Below are 17,290 nucleotides of genomic sequence, written 5' to 3'. Positions count from 1 at the left end.
ATTATCATCTAGTGCTAGATTGTCCTTTGCTGTACTACTGAACACTTTCACGAGTCGTACGCTGACAAGGTCAGAAACTCCAACAAATTTCAGAGATTTATTTACTTATTTACATACTTTATGTGGATATATAAATACTTGCACATAGATCAACTTTAATATATTGTATGATGTTATATTACTAATGTATTTTGATATGTGTTTTCAATATCTGGAGAGAGCTTGAGAAAATAAAGAATGAATGAATAATATAGAATTAGCGTCGGATAGCCTTAACATAGCTGCGTATTTCGTTTGGATTAATGTAAACATAAAATCTCGGTAATTTTATCAATTCTGAACAATTGGCTCTTTTGAAATGTAAATATTAGTAAATTAAAAAGCTAAAATTTAAAAAATCACTGGAATATGAACTCGGTTGGTACGTTTTCAAATCTGATGATAAGCTATTCGGGCTTCAGAAGATTTGATCACGTGACCAACCTGGTTCAAATGCCGGTGAACTTTTGAATTTGCTGGTTTTTTCTTTCTTAAATAAACATTACAAACGTAAATGTGAGGACATTAAATAGTGCAAAATGAACCAACAACATTGATACTTCAATTTGGAGTATCCAACTAAAATTTACACAGAAATAATAACCTCTTCTCTTGTTTTAAATAGATTACAGTAATCTATTTAAAACAAGAGAAGAGGTTATTATTTCTGTGTAAATTTTAGTTGGATACTCCAAATTGAAGTATCAATGTTGTTGGTTCATTTTGCACTATTTAATGTCCTCCATTAGCAAAAATTATAGTCTGGATACCGAAAACATGTATAGAGTGAATACGCTATAGCTATTATAACGAATTCGTTACACGAATATAACGAATTACGGATATAAGGAAGTATATCCATTGGTCCCTAGAAGTTCGCTTAAAGATAAAAATACATTACTTTGATACTTTTAATAATCGGATTGTAAATTGAAAAAATTATATGAAAATATATTCATTCAAACGTTTAAGTTAAATGGTAGTGCAAACCTTTTAAGCTGTAAAGAAATCCGTTTAAAAAATGTAAGGTTTCTTTATTTTTTACCTCTACGGGACAATCAGTTCGCTATATCCGAAAATGTGTTTTATCCGAATTCCTTCTAACCTTCAATTTCGCTGAGATTTGTTAAGAATTTTACCTGGGACTAATAAACATTTCGCTATATCGGTGAATTCGCTACACCCGTGTTCGTTCTTAATGAGTTTTACTGTATTAATAGCGAGCGAAGCGAGCTCTAGTGTGCGCGGGAAAAAAACGAGCTAAACCTACAGTTCATCAAACAAAATTCCCATAATGCTCTCTAATGTTTTCACCCGTGGTGCTATGCCAAAAATGGCCGACTCTTAAATCGTTTTTTACGGTGCCTTAAGGTTTGCAGACACGTTTTGAGTAACGCCTATGCTTTGGCGAGACTCAAGAGATTTGTTACATGCTTCCATACCTTCGTATATTGAGTCAAGATACGTAAACAAAGACGAACAAATCATGGATGACGTCACAGTGCTCTCGCGCTATATTTCCCGCGATAAATTTAGAGGTGGATCAAACATTTGTAATGCGTGCACTAGCTATTTCAGTATAGACTGCGATACCTGCCTCATTGACATATGATTTGTTAACAATTTTTTTTTAATATAGTGATTATACCGAGCGCAGCGAAGCGAGGATTAATGGTAACACGTATATATAAGAAAATCAGTGAAAAATGAAAGTTGAATCAGGGGTACTAAGGCCAAAAAAATTTTCTTCCAGCCCTGGGCGCCGCCATATTGGCAGCCATTTTGTTAACCTGGTTTTCCAACGGAAAAATCCGGTTATTAAAATGGTGAAAATGGCGGGCGGATGGGCGGGCGGGCGGCTGCCAAAAAGGTACCCTCATTGTACGGATAACTCCTCCTACAGTTTTCAAGATAGGAAGTTGTTCTTTTGCAGATCAATTGTACATATATTAGAGGTGTGCATATTGCTAGGATTTTGATTTGCGATAATTTATCGAAAAAATACCAGCTTTTGAACTTAGTCATTTTTTGGCAAAATATTGCATATAGGGTACCCTCAATGTACGGATAATTCCTCCTACAGTTTTCAAGATAGGAAGTTGTTCTTTTGCAGATCAATTGTACATATATTACAGGTGTGCATATTGCTAGGATTTTGATTTCCGATAATTTATCGAAAAAATACCAGCTTTTGAACATAGTCATTTTTTGGCAAAATATTGCATATAGGGTACCCTCATTGTACGGATAATTCCTCCTACAGTTTTCAAGATAGGAAGTTGTTCTTTTGCAGATCAATTGTACATATATCACAGGTGTGCATATTGCTAGGATTTTGATTTCCGATAATTTATCGAAAAAATACCAGCTTTTGAACATAGTCATTTTTTGGCAAAATATTGCATATAGGGTACCCTCATTGTACGGATAACTCCTCCTACAGTTCTCAAGAAAGGAAGTTGTTCTTTTGCAGATCAATTGTACATTTATCAGAGGTGTGCATATTGCTAGGATTTTGATTTCCGATAATTTATGGAAAAAATACTAGCTTTTGAACTTTCTTTTGGCAAAATGTTGCATATACATGTAGGGTACTCAATTTCACTGGATAAGGGTTGACATGGATTATGGATACAGTTTACATAAAAGAAAATCCGGTTTGCTGTCACATTGACAGCTTTTCACTTATTTTTAAAAAGTTAGTTTGATCATTAATTGACTGGTTCTTATCGATGTTTATTGCCCCTAAACTCGATTAAATAAGTTCCAGTTTTTCAATAGAAGGTAATTTGAATTAAAAGAAATTATAAAGGAAACCAGATAAGTTTTAATAGTGCTTCATTTTGAATAAAGTATTCAATTTTATTCATTGACATTCATATGAATTAAATTGATGAACAATGAATGAAGAAATAAAAAAAAAATTCGGAATCACGTAACTCTCTTCGGCTATTTCCGAAGACAAAACTTGAACGTTTTACGTCTGAAATATGACGTCATAATGTAGACTGAGCACACGACGTTTAGTTTAACTTTGACGAATGATTTGAGTAGGCAACCATACTGGCGGATCCTACTTTGTGCCTTTTAAATAGATTTTATCTGCGCTCGGTCCAACGGTCACACCGTTTACATATTAATGATGAACAATTCAAATGTTTACAGTTCTCCAAAAACAACAACTCACCGCCCTAAGACAGAAAATGACAAAGATGATTCGTTTTTGGTCGGGATTTTAATAGGAAGCATTGTGCCCATTGCCTGCTTTTTATCTTTTATGCTGTACTTTTGCTGTAAAAAAAGACGTGAGTATTTTTAAAACACGTATACAATGATGGGTTGCTTTGTTAAATAATTTGATCAAATCTTTTTTATACCCCCGCTCCGAAGGAGAGGGGGTATACAGTTTTACCCTTGTGTGTCTGTCTGTCTGTCCGTCCGTCTGTCTGTCCGTCCGTAACAAAAATTTCTGTCGCATTTATCTCAGCAACTATTTATCGCAAATGCTTGAAATTTTTACAGTGTTTGTTAAGGTTTGCCATATCGTGGGATATATTTTTGTACCTATCGGACGTCAACTTCCTGTTAAATGACGACTTTGCTTATTTTTTAACCAAAATTTTCAATCAAATTTTCGTCAAAGATTTCTCAGCAACTATTTATCGCAGATGCTTGATATTTTAGCACAATATTTATATAGGCATGCCATATCATGGTTTTTGTACCAATCGGACATCAACTTCCTGTTAAATGACGACTTTGTTTATTTTTAGCAAAAATTTCAAACAAATTTTTGTCAAAGATTTCTCAGCAGCTATTTATCGCATATGCTTGAAATTTTAACACACTATTTGTTTTGGCATGCCATATTGTGGGATATATTTCTGTACCAATCGGATGCCAGCTTTCTGTTTAATGTCGACTTTGCTTATTTTGTATATTCACATCAGAGCGGGGGTATCACTAGTGAGCATTGGCTCACAGATATCTTGTTCAGATATGATTTCTGTAATTTTAAAATTTATAGATTGCAAACAATGTCCTGATAAAGAAAACGTGATTGACTTGGATGAAAAAACGCCACTCATTAAAACCCCTGCAGGTAGGAATGCAAATTTAGCAAGTATGTTAATTTATGTTACATACGTATCTTATTACAGCAAATAATATCAACCTCATGCAACCCCCAAAACCCCATGCATCTCCTGGCCCTTTTTGCAATAATGTACTCAAATCATAATTATTTGCTAAATTTTATACTGTGTATTTGAGCTGTATGCATTTACCATGTTTACAGGTAACTGATTGTCCGATAAAAATAGGGACGTCTTAGTCTGATTAACTGACGCAAAAAAAGTCATTAAATCAATTTTCAGTTGGTCTTTTTCTTCGCAAAAAAAGCCTTGCCGGTAGAGCTTGCTTTGCGCCAGCAAGCTGTTTGCTAAATGATTTAAAAACAAATAAAGTTTAGAGTTCAAGCATTTTCACTGTTAAAATATTTAAAGTATATTTATCAGATTTATACACTTAATTTTGAATTCGCAAAACTCAGAATGTACGTGAATATAGCAAATACTTATTTCGTAAGTTAATTTCCTGTTTTGAAAAGTATTTTTGTCCACGATCGCCTCTCCTTGCATGGTTATGCCCAGTTGCATATTATAGCGAACGCACGTGAAAAAAAGTTTTAACAAATCTTTCTGCACAGTGAATAAAATCCCAAGCTATCGCATGTATTATTTTTCGTTTTAAATTCAGCCGGTTCAGATTTTAACTCACTATCTGTGTTTAATCCATTAAATTCAGCTCAATAGCTCTGCATCAGCTGAAGGCGCATCCATTTTGAATATTGTTGTTGTTGTTGTTTTGTATTCATTCGCGCCGCTTCATTTATATTATTTACATTTTTGATCAATGACACTTCACGTTTTATGATTTTAAAATGTTTTGTTGATAGGAAATGAAGATTGACCGGATTACTTTTTCATCGATGCGCTCGCACTGAATGAAAAGTTTCCGGTCAATTTTTTCTTTGACTCGTCGATCAATAGATAAATTATTTTCTTCATTTCTTAAATCACTTTTGACGTTAAGATACATTCCCTGAGAACCATCGACAGGAATGCAGATCGTTACGTCAAAGTTAATTATGACGTCATATCGTATGAAGTACTACACATCGCTGTAAAATCAATCGGGAAACCTTAACATGCCCGCGTATTGACTCGTTCTATCCAAGGACATAGGGCTTCTCTAGAATGTATCGACCTGTACGATAAAATCGTTTTAGGTAAGTTTGTAACCAACATGTGCTTTGGATACGAATATGTCTTGAAACCAAAGAAACGTATAAATAAACTAGAAACGAGCTCGTTTCAAAGCAACAAATAGGTCTTTCGTCGCTGCTCCGTCAATACTTGTGACGTAATACAGAATTGGTAACGTTGCCATGATGTGATAATATTTAAACTAAGACATCGTTATAGCAAACACGCTTATAATGAATTGTCGCTTACTGGCGTTACAGCCCAGTGATATTTATTATACGTTGTAAACTTGACGGATATAACGAATTACGTTTGGAATGAAGTAAAATTGTCCGTCTCTGGCACTTCGTTATGAGCATGTTTTACTGTACAATTTTAGATTTAGAAATCCTTAGTGAAATAGACAAATGTTTTCGATATACATGAGTTTGTTTTTGATGATTTGTTTGTGAAATCCAATTGCTCTGGAGCCATATAGAATGTACATGTACATTAAAGTTAATTGATAAACCATCAATATGGGTTTTTTTTATATTTCTAATGATGCATTAAGCCGAATTAGGCTAATACATGTAGATTTAGTCTTAAGTTGGATGAGAATAATGTTTTGGGCATAGGACTCTTAGCTCTTAGGGCTTTGTTAGTCATTTTTTATCAATTGTTTGGAGATTGTTTGAAATTCAATAAACATTTGTTATTTTTGCTTGTACCATTGTTAACATAATCACGTACATTAAATAATTACACAATACAGACACGTAGCATCGATTTTCATGTGGAAAGGGGGTGATACAGACTCACGCGAAACACCTTTACAAGCTAACGCAAACCCCAAACCCCCGCAAAAAATACATCGAAAAATCATGAAAATCCTAATCCGTTGTGGGGCAGGAGTATGCGTCTACCTATAACTACAAGGTTACTGTTAATATCAATTGCTATGACTTGTAGTATCCATATATCTTAGGTGCGCCCGGGTCTATAGTACCCGGCCGGGATTTAGTAATATTGTATACCAGAATATACATTTTTTTGATTAGCAGCAATTGGCAATATTATTGATTATCGATTAGATGTATTACGGGGATATCAATTGGGATCCTTTTTTTCAAAATAATCCAAATTATCAAATTTTTGATTTCATATGATATTTTTTATATCTTTTATATTTAGTATTCTTTTTATCCTTCCGAAGTTGGATTATCTACGGGACTGACCCCTAGACCATTCCGTTTGAATTAGAAGAAGATTGTGTTTTTTTTCTTCTTAGGTGCCAGTATTCTAATGTCTCAAGAATTTGCCATAAATGTATTCAAAATCCCTTCTATATGACAACATATAGGAAAATATTCCCTTTGCAAATAAAATTTTAGAATCAATTTCTAAAAATGACTTAAAATTGAACACTATTCGAGTCAAAAAGTTAAAACATTATGTTTCCAATTTTTATGTGTAGAAAGGTAAAATGATGCTTTATATGCTTGACAACACTTTTAAAAGCAAGTCACAAATAAAATACAGAGCTTTAAATGCCTTTGTTATGTTGATAAACTGAAGTCCGGACCAAATTTCTTCCAATTTGTACATGTATATTAAAACTGCCGAGTCTATGGCTAGGAACTCCACAACCCCACCCCTGTTGCCACTACTATACACCTGGCAAACTTATATATCCCTCTGATTCCGTCCTTTCTTCCTTAAAAAAATCTGGATGCCAATGAATCATTAAAAAAATACAGTTAATGAAAAGATCCAAAACGTTTTCAAAGGAAGTTCTGATGAATAATGTTGTTTTCGGGGTTGGGGAGGACAGAAGCCTTTTTTCGTAACTTTAATAAATTTCATTCAATAAATCATTTTCAAAAAATATCGAAATACCTTTTCATGCAGTGCTAAAAGTTTAAATACATACCAGTTAGTCTTGGAGAGTATGCGACCAACCTGCGTACGCAAAAGAAAGAAATGGCAATATTCAAGAAGGGCGGATTGACGATCTACGTTCCAGGTCGTCCATCCATCTTTTTTTAAGACCGAGATATACAGATCTACAGCTAGAGATTGTCTAATCTTATTGGTCTTGTCAATATATTTTTATTTTAAGGAGGCGGGTTTTCACATCAATGAGGTTTTCCCTTAAAAAAAAAAAGTTAGAAATCGGTCACATTTTTCAGTGTTGTCATTTTACATTCATTTGATTAATGCTCTAGTAAAATTTGATTATAACAATATGAAGTTTTGAGATACAACTATTCATTGCTTTATCCGAAACGTTGCATGGAAAAAGATTTACATCGCATTCTTTAAAAATACAAAAAGATAATTAGGTACAATGAGCTTAGATATACAGCTCACAAACAACCATAAAGAACTACTGAGAACAACTAATTTCTTTTTTTTAAGGTATTTAATGTATAATGAAGGGATATTAAACAATTACGAATTATGTTAAACTAGTTAAATATGTATTGCTAGATAACTATGAAAGTGAAATGAACCAAATTCACATGACAGACAGCATGTAATTAAGGAGCTGGTCATTTTGAACCTTAAGATTTTCTAAGAGTTATCTCCCCTTGATGAAAAAAGAAAATTATAATTTCGTCAAAATATCTGCGGTAATTGATTAATTTTATTTCATATTTTGATAAAGAGAAAATGTATGCATGTATTAACCAAAAGAGTTTTACAAATTATAATTTAGTTTTTACAATATCTTAATAGAACATTTGTTGCCCATGGACTTCAATGCAATATTCAAGGTGTAGTTAGTTGGACCATAATCAAATTTTAGAAAATTCCTTAGGTGGATTATTTATAATCATAACATCTTCAAAATGATATCATGATTAAGAGTATCGGACCATGCATTTATTAGGTACAAAATGTGGTCGTTATACATCGAATACCTTAAATCAAAAGAAATTAAAAAAAAAAAATCAGATTTTTTTTTACAGCAATGGGTTCTATATCTTGCCAGCACCTGCGGTCTGATACACTGTAACATTGGTCTGTAGACTTTGATTAAAGTTTGGTTTTTTGTTTGATTTTTTTTTTGGGGGGGGGGGGTCTTTTACTGTAATAAAAATGTTGTTTGTTCGTTTGATTTGATTATAAAAATTGTGGATAAACCGTTATTTTCCATATGAGGTCCCAGTGTATTTTTATTAATTATAATCATATGCCGAAAACATATTTAAAAAATACAAATTGTATCAACCACTTTTTATGCGCATATCACACATTCCTCAATGGTTTGCACAATGACTAGTTACTACTTATGAAAGGAGAAATGCATTTCCAAAGATATTATATCGGTAACTGATAGTTGACATTGAAACTGCCACATGCCAGCATATGTGTAACCTAATTTAAAATTAGATATCATGGCCGGGGGAGGGGGGGTCGCAACAAGGTTTTGTACTATTATAGAATGTACATTGTTAAATAATAATTGAATTTGAATTGTTATTAATAAACAAAATCCTACGTTTAAATTGACGTACAGTCTGGAAAATCAACAGGAAAAACTAAAATGCAAGTTTTGTTTCAGAGGCCCTGTTTTCTTTGTCTTCTGGACGATTTTATTCGTCTTGAATATGGTCTAGGTCGAGTGTCTTACTAAATATACACGCCAATACTTCAGCTGCGATGGAAAAAGTGACTGTGTATTATGTTAGATTTACAAATCGTTTCTAAAACATTTGATCTTAAATATCGTTCAAAACAGAACGATTAAAAATGATTTAATACCCCCACCCCAAGGAAGAATCCATTCTAACCTATTGAAATTGATACAAAAGGTAAGGATGTCAGAATATCTAATTCATTTATTTCAACGCACCGTAATAGTGGACGAGTGCAAAATGAGAGGCATGGAGCATCCATGTGCCATGCTTGAAATTGACTTTGCGTTTTTTTTATTGCTTGGAGAGTCCTTTGGATTGAAACAGTCTTGATGATTGATATGTTTATGCCATAATTTAACATGTAACACTGTTTTCATTTCGCTGACAAGCATTAGGATAATGAAATAATTTAGTTAAAATTTATATAAATGGACGTTTAAATACTTTGTCAAACGACTCATTACTACTTAAAAAAATAGAATTGTATAGTCAATCTGATTTTTCTTCTCTGACCGAGCTACATATATGCAGCAATTAAATGCTTCCAATGAAATAATTTTGTTTTAGGAAAGCTCTAACTTGTTAAAAAAAAAAAACCTTTCTATACTTCGTCTCTAAGTTACATTCGGTATTTGTAGAACAAGCAGAACCAATATCATGCCGGTCCTCAACACACACACACACACACACACACACACACACACACACACACACACATATATATATATATATATATATATATATATATATATATATATATATATATATATATATATATATAATATATAATATATATATAGTTCGACTTTAATAGGCCTAGCATTGTAACAGGTAGCACTGCTTTAAATGTACAAAAAACTTCTAAATTTTCAACACTTACACTGTTTATGCACTGGCTATTTATATGCAGTATTTCATGCATAGTGTACATGCTTGATTCAAAATACTCCAAACTGGGGGTTAAGACTACAGTCATGGGTCTTCATTTTAAAGAATTTGAAAAACACATTGCAGATCTGAATATTTGTTAATTTGTCAAATTATCAATAAACAGGCTATTAATTTCCTTCGATTGCTAAGGCTATTTATATAATTGCGTAATTGATAAACATTGAACAGCGTTTTTTCGATGGACATTTCTTCAACGCAGGATAGCGAGTACATTATTAAATCACAATTATTTCAATCCCTTTTTAACATTTTGTATGTAGACAATTTATAAATTGCTGATAAAGGCTGTTTGATAGTTTTTGTTTGTTGATGATTTGCAAATAGTAACAAACAAAGGCGAAAAGGGGGCGAGTCATATTTAATATCGGATTCCCGTAACTAACAATTGACGGCCTAGACTAAACAAATAGGAGTATTGATCAATATTAATTCAGCATATATGCTACATAGGGCAATAGAGGGTTAAACAAGAGGCCAATTGGCCTTAACGGTCACCTGAGTAGCATATAACATATACACAACCTTGTCGAGTAGTCTCATATATGCATTTAATTAGTTTTCATTCTGGAGTAGAAAAATTATAAATCTTTAATGACGACCACCTCCCTGCCTGAAATCTTCCAAAAAGAACTATGAAACCTATAATTTTTGTGAATAACTTAAAGATCTTATCTATAAAATCATGAATTCAGTTTTCCTTTCAGGTGTGTGGGAGTAAAGAAGACAATTTTTTAACATTATATGCATTAACACCTAAACATCCATTTTGACCATGTGCTAGAGTCCTAGAACCCATACTCCAGGGTACGTAAAATTTAGAATTTTAATAGAGGACTTCCTGGTAAACATAATAATGAAGTCAGTTTTTCATAAAGATGTGTGAGAATAGAGAAGAAGGGTTTTAAAAATTATATGCATTAACACTATTTTGCCCCCTCCCCCATGTCCTGAACCCCTGACCCAGGGACCTTGAATTTCACAATTTTGGTAGAGGAGTTAGTGGACATTATATCCATGTATTCCGTTTTTTTGCCCACATGTGGGAGTAAAGGAGGAGATTTTTTTAAAAGATTTAATACATTTTTACTATATGGCAATGTCGGCACAGAAGTCATGAAGTTCACAATTTTGGTAAAGGGCTTCATGAACATCATAATCATGCATTTAGTTTTTAACAAATATATATGGGAGCAGAAAAGACGATTTTCTAAGATTCAATACATTTGAACTATATGGCCATACTGGCCCTACCCTAAAGCCCAAACCCCTGACCCAGGGGTCATGAATTTCACAATTTTAGTAGAGGGCTTCATGGACAACAAAATCATGGATTAATTTTTTTTAACAAATATATATGAGAGTAGAGAAGATTCAATACATTTAACTATATGGCCATACTGGCCCCTGACACAGGGGTAATAAATTTCACAGTTTTGGTAAAGGGCTTCATGGACATCATAATCATGCTTTTAGATTTTAACAAATATACATGGGAGAAGAGAAGACGTTTTTATAAGATTCAATACATATTTATAATATGGCCATATTGGCCCTACTTTCGAGCCAGAACCCCTGACCCAGGGGTCATGAATTTTACTATTGTGGTAGAGGGCTTCATGGACATCATAATCATGCAACCAGTTTTTTCCTCACATGTGTTGGAGTAGAGAACAAGATTTTTGAAAATTTGGCTTTTTTGCATATTTGGACCTACCTGTGGTGCCCCGGGGGTGGTAGAGCCAAAAATTTCACAATTTAGATTCCTCTTACCATAGAGATGCCTCACATCAAAAATGGTAACAATTGTCACCTGAGGTGACTTACAAATAATTTCCACAATAATAATGTTCATCCTCATCGTGAATTAGTATTTTGTAATGCTTTAAGAAAAAATGTCCTATCGAAATCAATCCTGTGTTTGTTTAAATTACCAGAGTACATTTGTATGTCAGTTATAAACATTATGCTTTATTGAACAGGCGTGTATTGTAGAAAAAACTAGTTTAATTACCATGTATTGGACCCATTGCATTAAAACATCTTCTAGTCAGTTCAAGATTTCGTTACAGTAAGACAGCGGGCGTTTTAAACGTGTATTTACGTCCAGCCCAACAAACACAGGCACTGTCAACTAGGCGACGGCCTATATACAGCTAGCAACGCTGTTATCGGTTACCCGAGTCTTGGAATGCATCTAAATATAAAGAGGAGCACGGTGGTTTTGAAACAAACAACTTAAATAAAGTCAACATTTTTATGAAACGAAAATGTATATCAATAAAACAGTTGGGAATTTTATGTTGAATCATCTTTACGCGAGGCATGTATCAGTAAGTAAAGAACCCCTTTCACACTTTAAAGTATGTGCAAATCCCAACGGAAAATGGAGCGACCCGGCTGAAATTGTTTCTGCAAACACTGCCTATATATTACAAGAAGATCAAATTCAATACTAGGGATGGAATCAGAATTAATTTCTCATCAACTTTGCTTCAATGATGCATTATACACGTTTCTTTCTTTACAAGTTATCACAAAATACTTTTGAAGCATCTATACTGTGAAACTCCCTAAGTATAGGGGCCAACCCCTTTTTCTTCATACCGAATGAACGGTTTTGGTAAAAAGTCGGAGCAGGTGCCTAGGAGGAGTGAGCATCCTCTGCCGACCGGTCACACCCGCCGTGCGCTTCTTGTCACAATAGGACATCTCATAATCGAGTTAAATGTAAAAATCTGGATAATGCCATAATAGTGGAAACAAGAAACGTGGATGATCTGGTTTGTCTGTGATGGTAAAAATACAAACCTTGAGACAACGTGGACCTCAATTACATTGGAGGTAGGATCAGATGCCCAGGAGGAGTGAACATCCTCTGCTGACCGGTCATATAAAAGAAACAGACACACCCTCTGGTATGAGCATTTGAATCTGATATTATCATGGTTTTTTTTTTCTTTCTTTTTATACCCGTGTCCGGTCCATATTTTTCTTATTGAGAAACATTGGAAGTTTTTACTTCACACAAAGATTGCTTATGACCTAAGGGTGTGCCATGACCTTAACCCAAGGTCATTTGGGCAAAGTCAATGGCAGAAAAAATGCAAAATCCGTGTCCGGTCCATATCTTTCTTATGGAGAAAAATTGGAAGTTCTTACTTCACACAAAGATTGCTTACGACCTAAGGGTGTGTCATGACCTTGACCCAAGGTCATTTGGGTAAGGTCACTGGCAGAAAAAGTGCAAAAGCAGTTGTAATTTATAGAAAATGGACAGTGAAAAAATTAATCCAATATTTTCTATAATAGCAAAAATACACGCGTTATGATTTTTTTCTTAGCAGGGGATATCAATTGTGAGCTTGCTCACTATACCTCTAAATCCGCGAATATGCTATAAATATGACTGTCGTAATTACGTATATCAGAATAAGAGAAAATTAAGAAGTTTTTATTTAACTAAACATGAAAAATGAGCCAAAATTTACACTGTATGCGACAAGTCCGTTATATTTCCACGGTTTATTAATTCTAAAACGCCATAAGGCAGTTTATAGTTTTATAATATGATAGTTTTTTCCTTAACTTAACAATATTTATATATATATAGCAGTTAATGAAATGTCAGGCAATAAATAATTATGTCCTTTTCAAATATAGTTCTGAAGAAAAATGAACCATGCAGTGAACTTTGACACAACCCCTCAACAAATTTAGGTCGATGACTTACATTTTTTCTCTGTTCATCAGTAAGCTAATTGACATCCTAAGATAACAATTTATTGAGAGTAAAAAGTATATTGCAGAATTTTTTAAATATCAATTTTTATACCACACCCCAGAAAATTTCTCTTACTTTCTATTATATCTGAGGATTTGCGTACCTAAATTTTGAAACATCCCCAGTAAAATAAGAAACTCGATGATCATGCAATTACGAGGGTCAATAAAAAAATACGAAGACTTTTGTCATAGCTATGTTACTTAATGTCAATTCATTACTAAATTTAGTAGACATAATTTAGCAATAGTTCCAAACAATTTGCCAACACAATTTTAATAAATTCCTTTATTTCTAAGAATTATTTAGAATCTAATCCTGCAAAAACGAGGTCGCGGCGCACGTTCAAAATTTGTGTTATGTCAACAATCAACCATAGAGTGTTGAAAGTAATAGCGAGCGCAGCTCGCCGGCGCGAAGCGAGCTATACCAGTAAGGCTTACGTGAATAGAAAATTCAGACTAGTTGCACATTCATTCAATGGATTTTTTTGGCGTCAGTAAATCGGACCAGTAAGGCATTGTTTTAATCGTCCCAGTAGTTCCCTATAATCATGGCAATTTTCATCACTTCACACTCTCACGAGAACAAGAAAGACGATAAAAACAATAACGATGTATACGACATATATCAATGTTACCTCTAGAGTTCACCTCAGTACACTCAATCAAAAATAATCGAGTGACGTCACATAGGTTTAAACATTGATCCAATAGATTTTTTCGGCGTTAGTAAATTTTGACCCACCATTCATAGTACCAATGGTTTCCAACCTCACGTTTTGCGAGAATCAAAGTACATATAGGATGTGTAATTTTAAAAACATAACACTTTTTAAGTAAATAAAACAGTAAACTTCGCGTACTTTTATTTCTCAAGGAAGTTTTAAAGAGTCAGACGACACTTAACCTACGTGAACCTTGACGTCACAATAAAAGGGAATTACTCTAACTAAAGTTATTGTAAAATCCTCTCAAAATCTTGCAAAGCTAAAGAATGAGGACATTTCTTCAGATATAGGAAGCAGGTGTAACTTGCACTCATTTGGATGAATGCTAACATTTATTTTATTCACTATATGATTTCCAAGAACGTACATGTAACATCGTTTTTAAAGGGAGTGGGTGGGTGGATGGCAGCCTCATCAAAAGATATTCACAAGCAAAAAGAAAAAAAGGATGATTCTCAAACTTATGAAAGAAAATTCTTATCCTTCAGCTCTTTAGCAGTTCAATGGTTTCTTTATTTTCACTTCCATTTATTACATGCTCCCAATCCCAAGGTGGGCGGGGGGGGGGGTAATTCTACTTTCTGTTTATAATATGATAAGCAATTTTTTAAAGCGTAAATTAAAAGAAAAATTAAAAATTATTTTTTTTTAAAGTGGAGGGGGTAACTCCATGATAAGTCGATTTTCTATGTGTAAAGTGAAGAAAAAAATATTTTCATTTATGATATCTATGACTTTATGATAAGTCAATTTTTGTATGTGAAAATGTCTACTGCAAAAAAAGGGATGAACTGACGTACGCTACAATAACTTTAAAAGAGGAGATATAGAGTGCAATGAATATTTATATTAAAATCTTTATCATTTAAGTACTGTTCTATGTAAGATTCAGGCAGAGGGTGGCACATGTGCATGATGAAAAATATATTTGATCATTTTTATGTAATGTATGTTCACAGACTTGAGCTTTGAACATAACTTTTTTTTTCATTGTTAATCGTTGCTATGGTAACCAAGCGGATATCATTCTTGGATAAAAGAACAAACAAATGTGCAGGAAAATTACAATTTTACTGTATTTTCAACACAAAATCCATCAATCACTGCAAATTTCATAAAGAAATTTTTGTTATTTTCAAAAACTATAATAAAAAATGTATTTATTTCAACAATTCAAGTTTTGATTTTTTTTTTTATGTTTCTAAGCAGTACTGATTCTTGAAATCTATAAATAGCCCAGTTGAGCAATTCTCAAAAATGCCTAAATTTTAATTACTTTTAAGTGGAAATTCATGAAAAAGCAATCAGTGTGTATACTTTCATTGATGAATTCAGAAACTGTAACCTTAGGATATGTAAATTATCAAATAAAAATTCTGCGTTTTCAGTTTTTTGATGAAACACACTTTGGGGGAAAAAAGGCGTTTTTAACGTATTTCGACAATTTCTAACATTAAACATTCTGAATATAATCCTCTATTCCCTTAACAAAATTATTTTATGAATTGATAATTCCTCTAAATTAAAAAAGAAATGATATACAGAGCAAAAGTAAAGTATTGAATCATAAATAAGTGACATTATTGGTTGCTATGGCAACATTTGACATTGACCTTTTTGCCTAATAGAGATCTTATGCAAATTGTATAGCATTATTGCATAAAGTTTAATTACAAAAGATTAGAAAAATACAGATGTCATGAGTAAACATATATTATTACTGTTATATAGGAATTGCCATTTACATTGACCTCAAAATTAATAGAAGGCTGTTTATTTTTACCTTTTGATGCAATCCCAAACAAGAGGCCTAAGGGCCTTAACAATCAACCAGAGAATAAAACAACAATTTAAAGAGAAAAAGTCTAGCATTCAGAAACAACTTATATACTAAGTTCTTATCTGTCTTCCATTTAGATTTTTATCCTGTATGTTTTATTTTCTATTAAGACTCCACCCTATCTCCATGGGTCCTTATTTAACCAAATTTGATTCTACATCAGTGGTTTTGAGAAGAGGTCAAACCATCAACTCCAAACAAAATTTGCTCAGAAAAACACAATAGAGCTTTCAGATCGGGTGAGATAAAATGGAGGATTTTCTAATGATGATGTACAAAATTCACAGCAGAAGCCTAAGGGAAAATAACATCCAAAACAAAAATCAACAATATGGCATTACTAAGTTTGACCACATTATGTTATGGATATGCCATATAAATATCTTAGGATGTAAACTTGACTCAAACAAATGTGATTTGTGTTGACAAGTATGAACTAAGTTCAAGTGATATTTTGAAAAACTTCTGCATTTTGAAGTTCACTTAGAACACTCAGCAAGTCACTGTCATCTAATCCAAGTTTTTCTGCACAAATCACATTTGCTTGACTGGAATTTACAGCAAGTCGTGAAAAAAAGGATGAAATTTGACTTGGCTGTAGCCATTCACACGGTGAAAACTTCTTCCTTCCATCTTCCACCAGATTCCGCATCTCTAATGCAACAGCTGTGGGATTCTCCTTTCTACCACTTTCCTCTCCTTTCTTAAATAAATCAGTCAAGAAATCCTTCACTTTTTGAGAGAATCTGCTGTATCTTTTTTCTTTCTTCAAAGCCCATCCTCGAACTGGCAAATCCACACTGTCTGAAGCCTCTGGTTCATGTTCAACTCTAGGACGAGTAGTTGTCAGCACACTGTTGCACGTTTCTGCCCATAGTTTCTTTGTTTTATCACTTGAAGATTCTGACAATTTTTTGAACACATGATTCCCAATGAGCAGATGCTCATTAAGTTTACCAAAAGTCTGATATGACTTCACACATCCATATTCAGGACAAAAGAACAATTTAGAGTTCATTCCAGTAGGTTCGTTCTCGCACTCCTCGTCATTTGATA

At 33.3% G+C, this 17,290-nt stretch overlaps 1 long non-coding RNA gene across 1 annotated transcript in view; it reads left to right on the top strand.

Annotated features, from left to right (window-relative positions):
- Positions 1-3,299, top strand: part of LOC136274152 (uncharacterized) — a 44,358-nt gene extending 41,059 nt beyond the window's left edge. Inside the window, exon 4 of the long non-coding RNA XR_010712461.1 lies at positions 3,205-3,299. This is a non-coding gene — a long non-coding RNA (uncharacterized lncRNA). The remainder of the gene's footprint in view (positions 1-3,204) is intronic.
- Positions 3,300-17,290: the final 13,991 nt, after the last annotated feature.

The sequence above is a fragment of the Magallana gigas genome, chromosome 1 (genome assembly GCF_963853765.1).
Source record: "Magallana gigas chromosome 1, xbMagGiga1.1, whole genome shotgun sequence".
NCBI lineage: Eukaryota > Metazoa > Mollusca > Bivalvia > Ostreida > Ostreidae > Magallana > Magallana gigas.
Note: the sequence above shows the minus strand (reverse complement) of the source record. Positions and strands in the feature narration are given on the sequence as shown.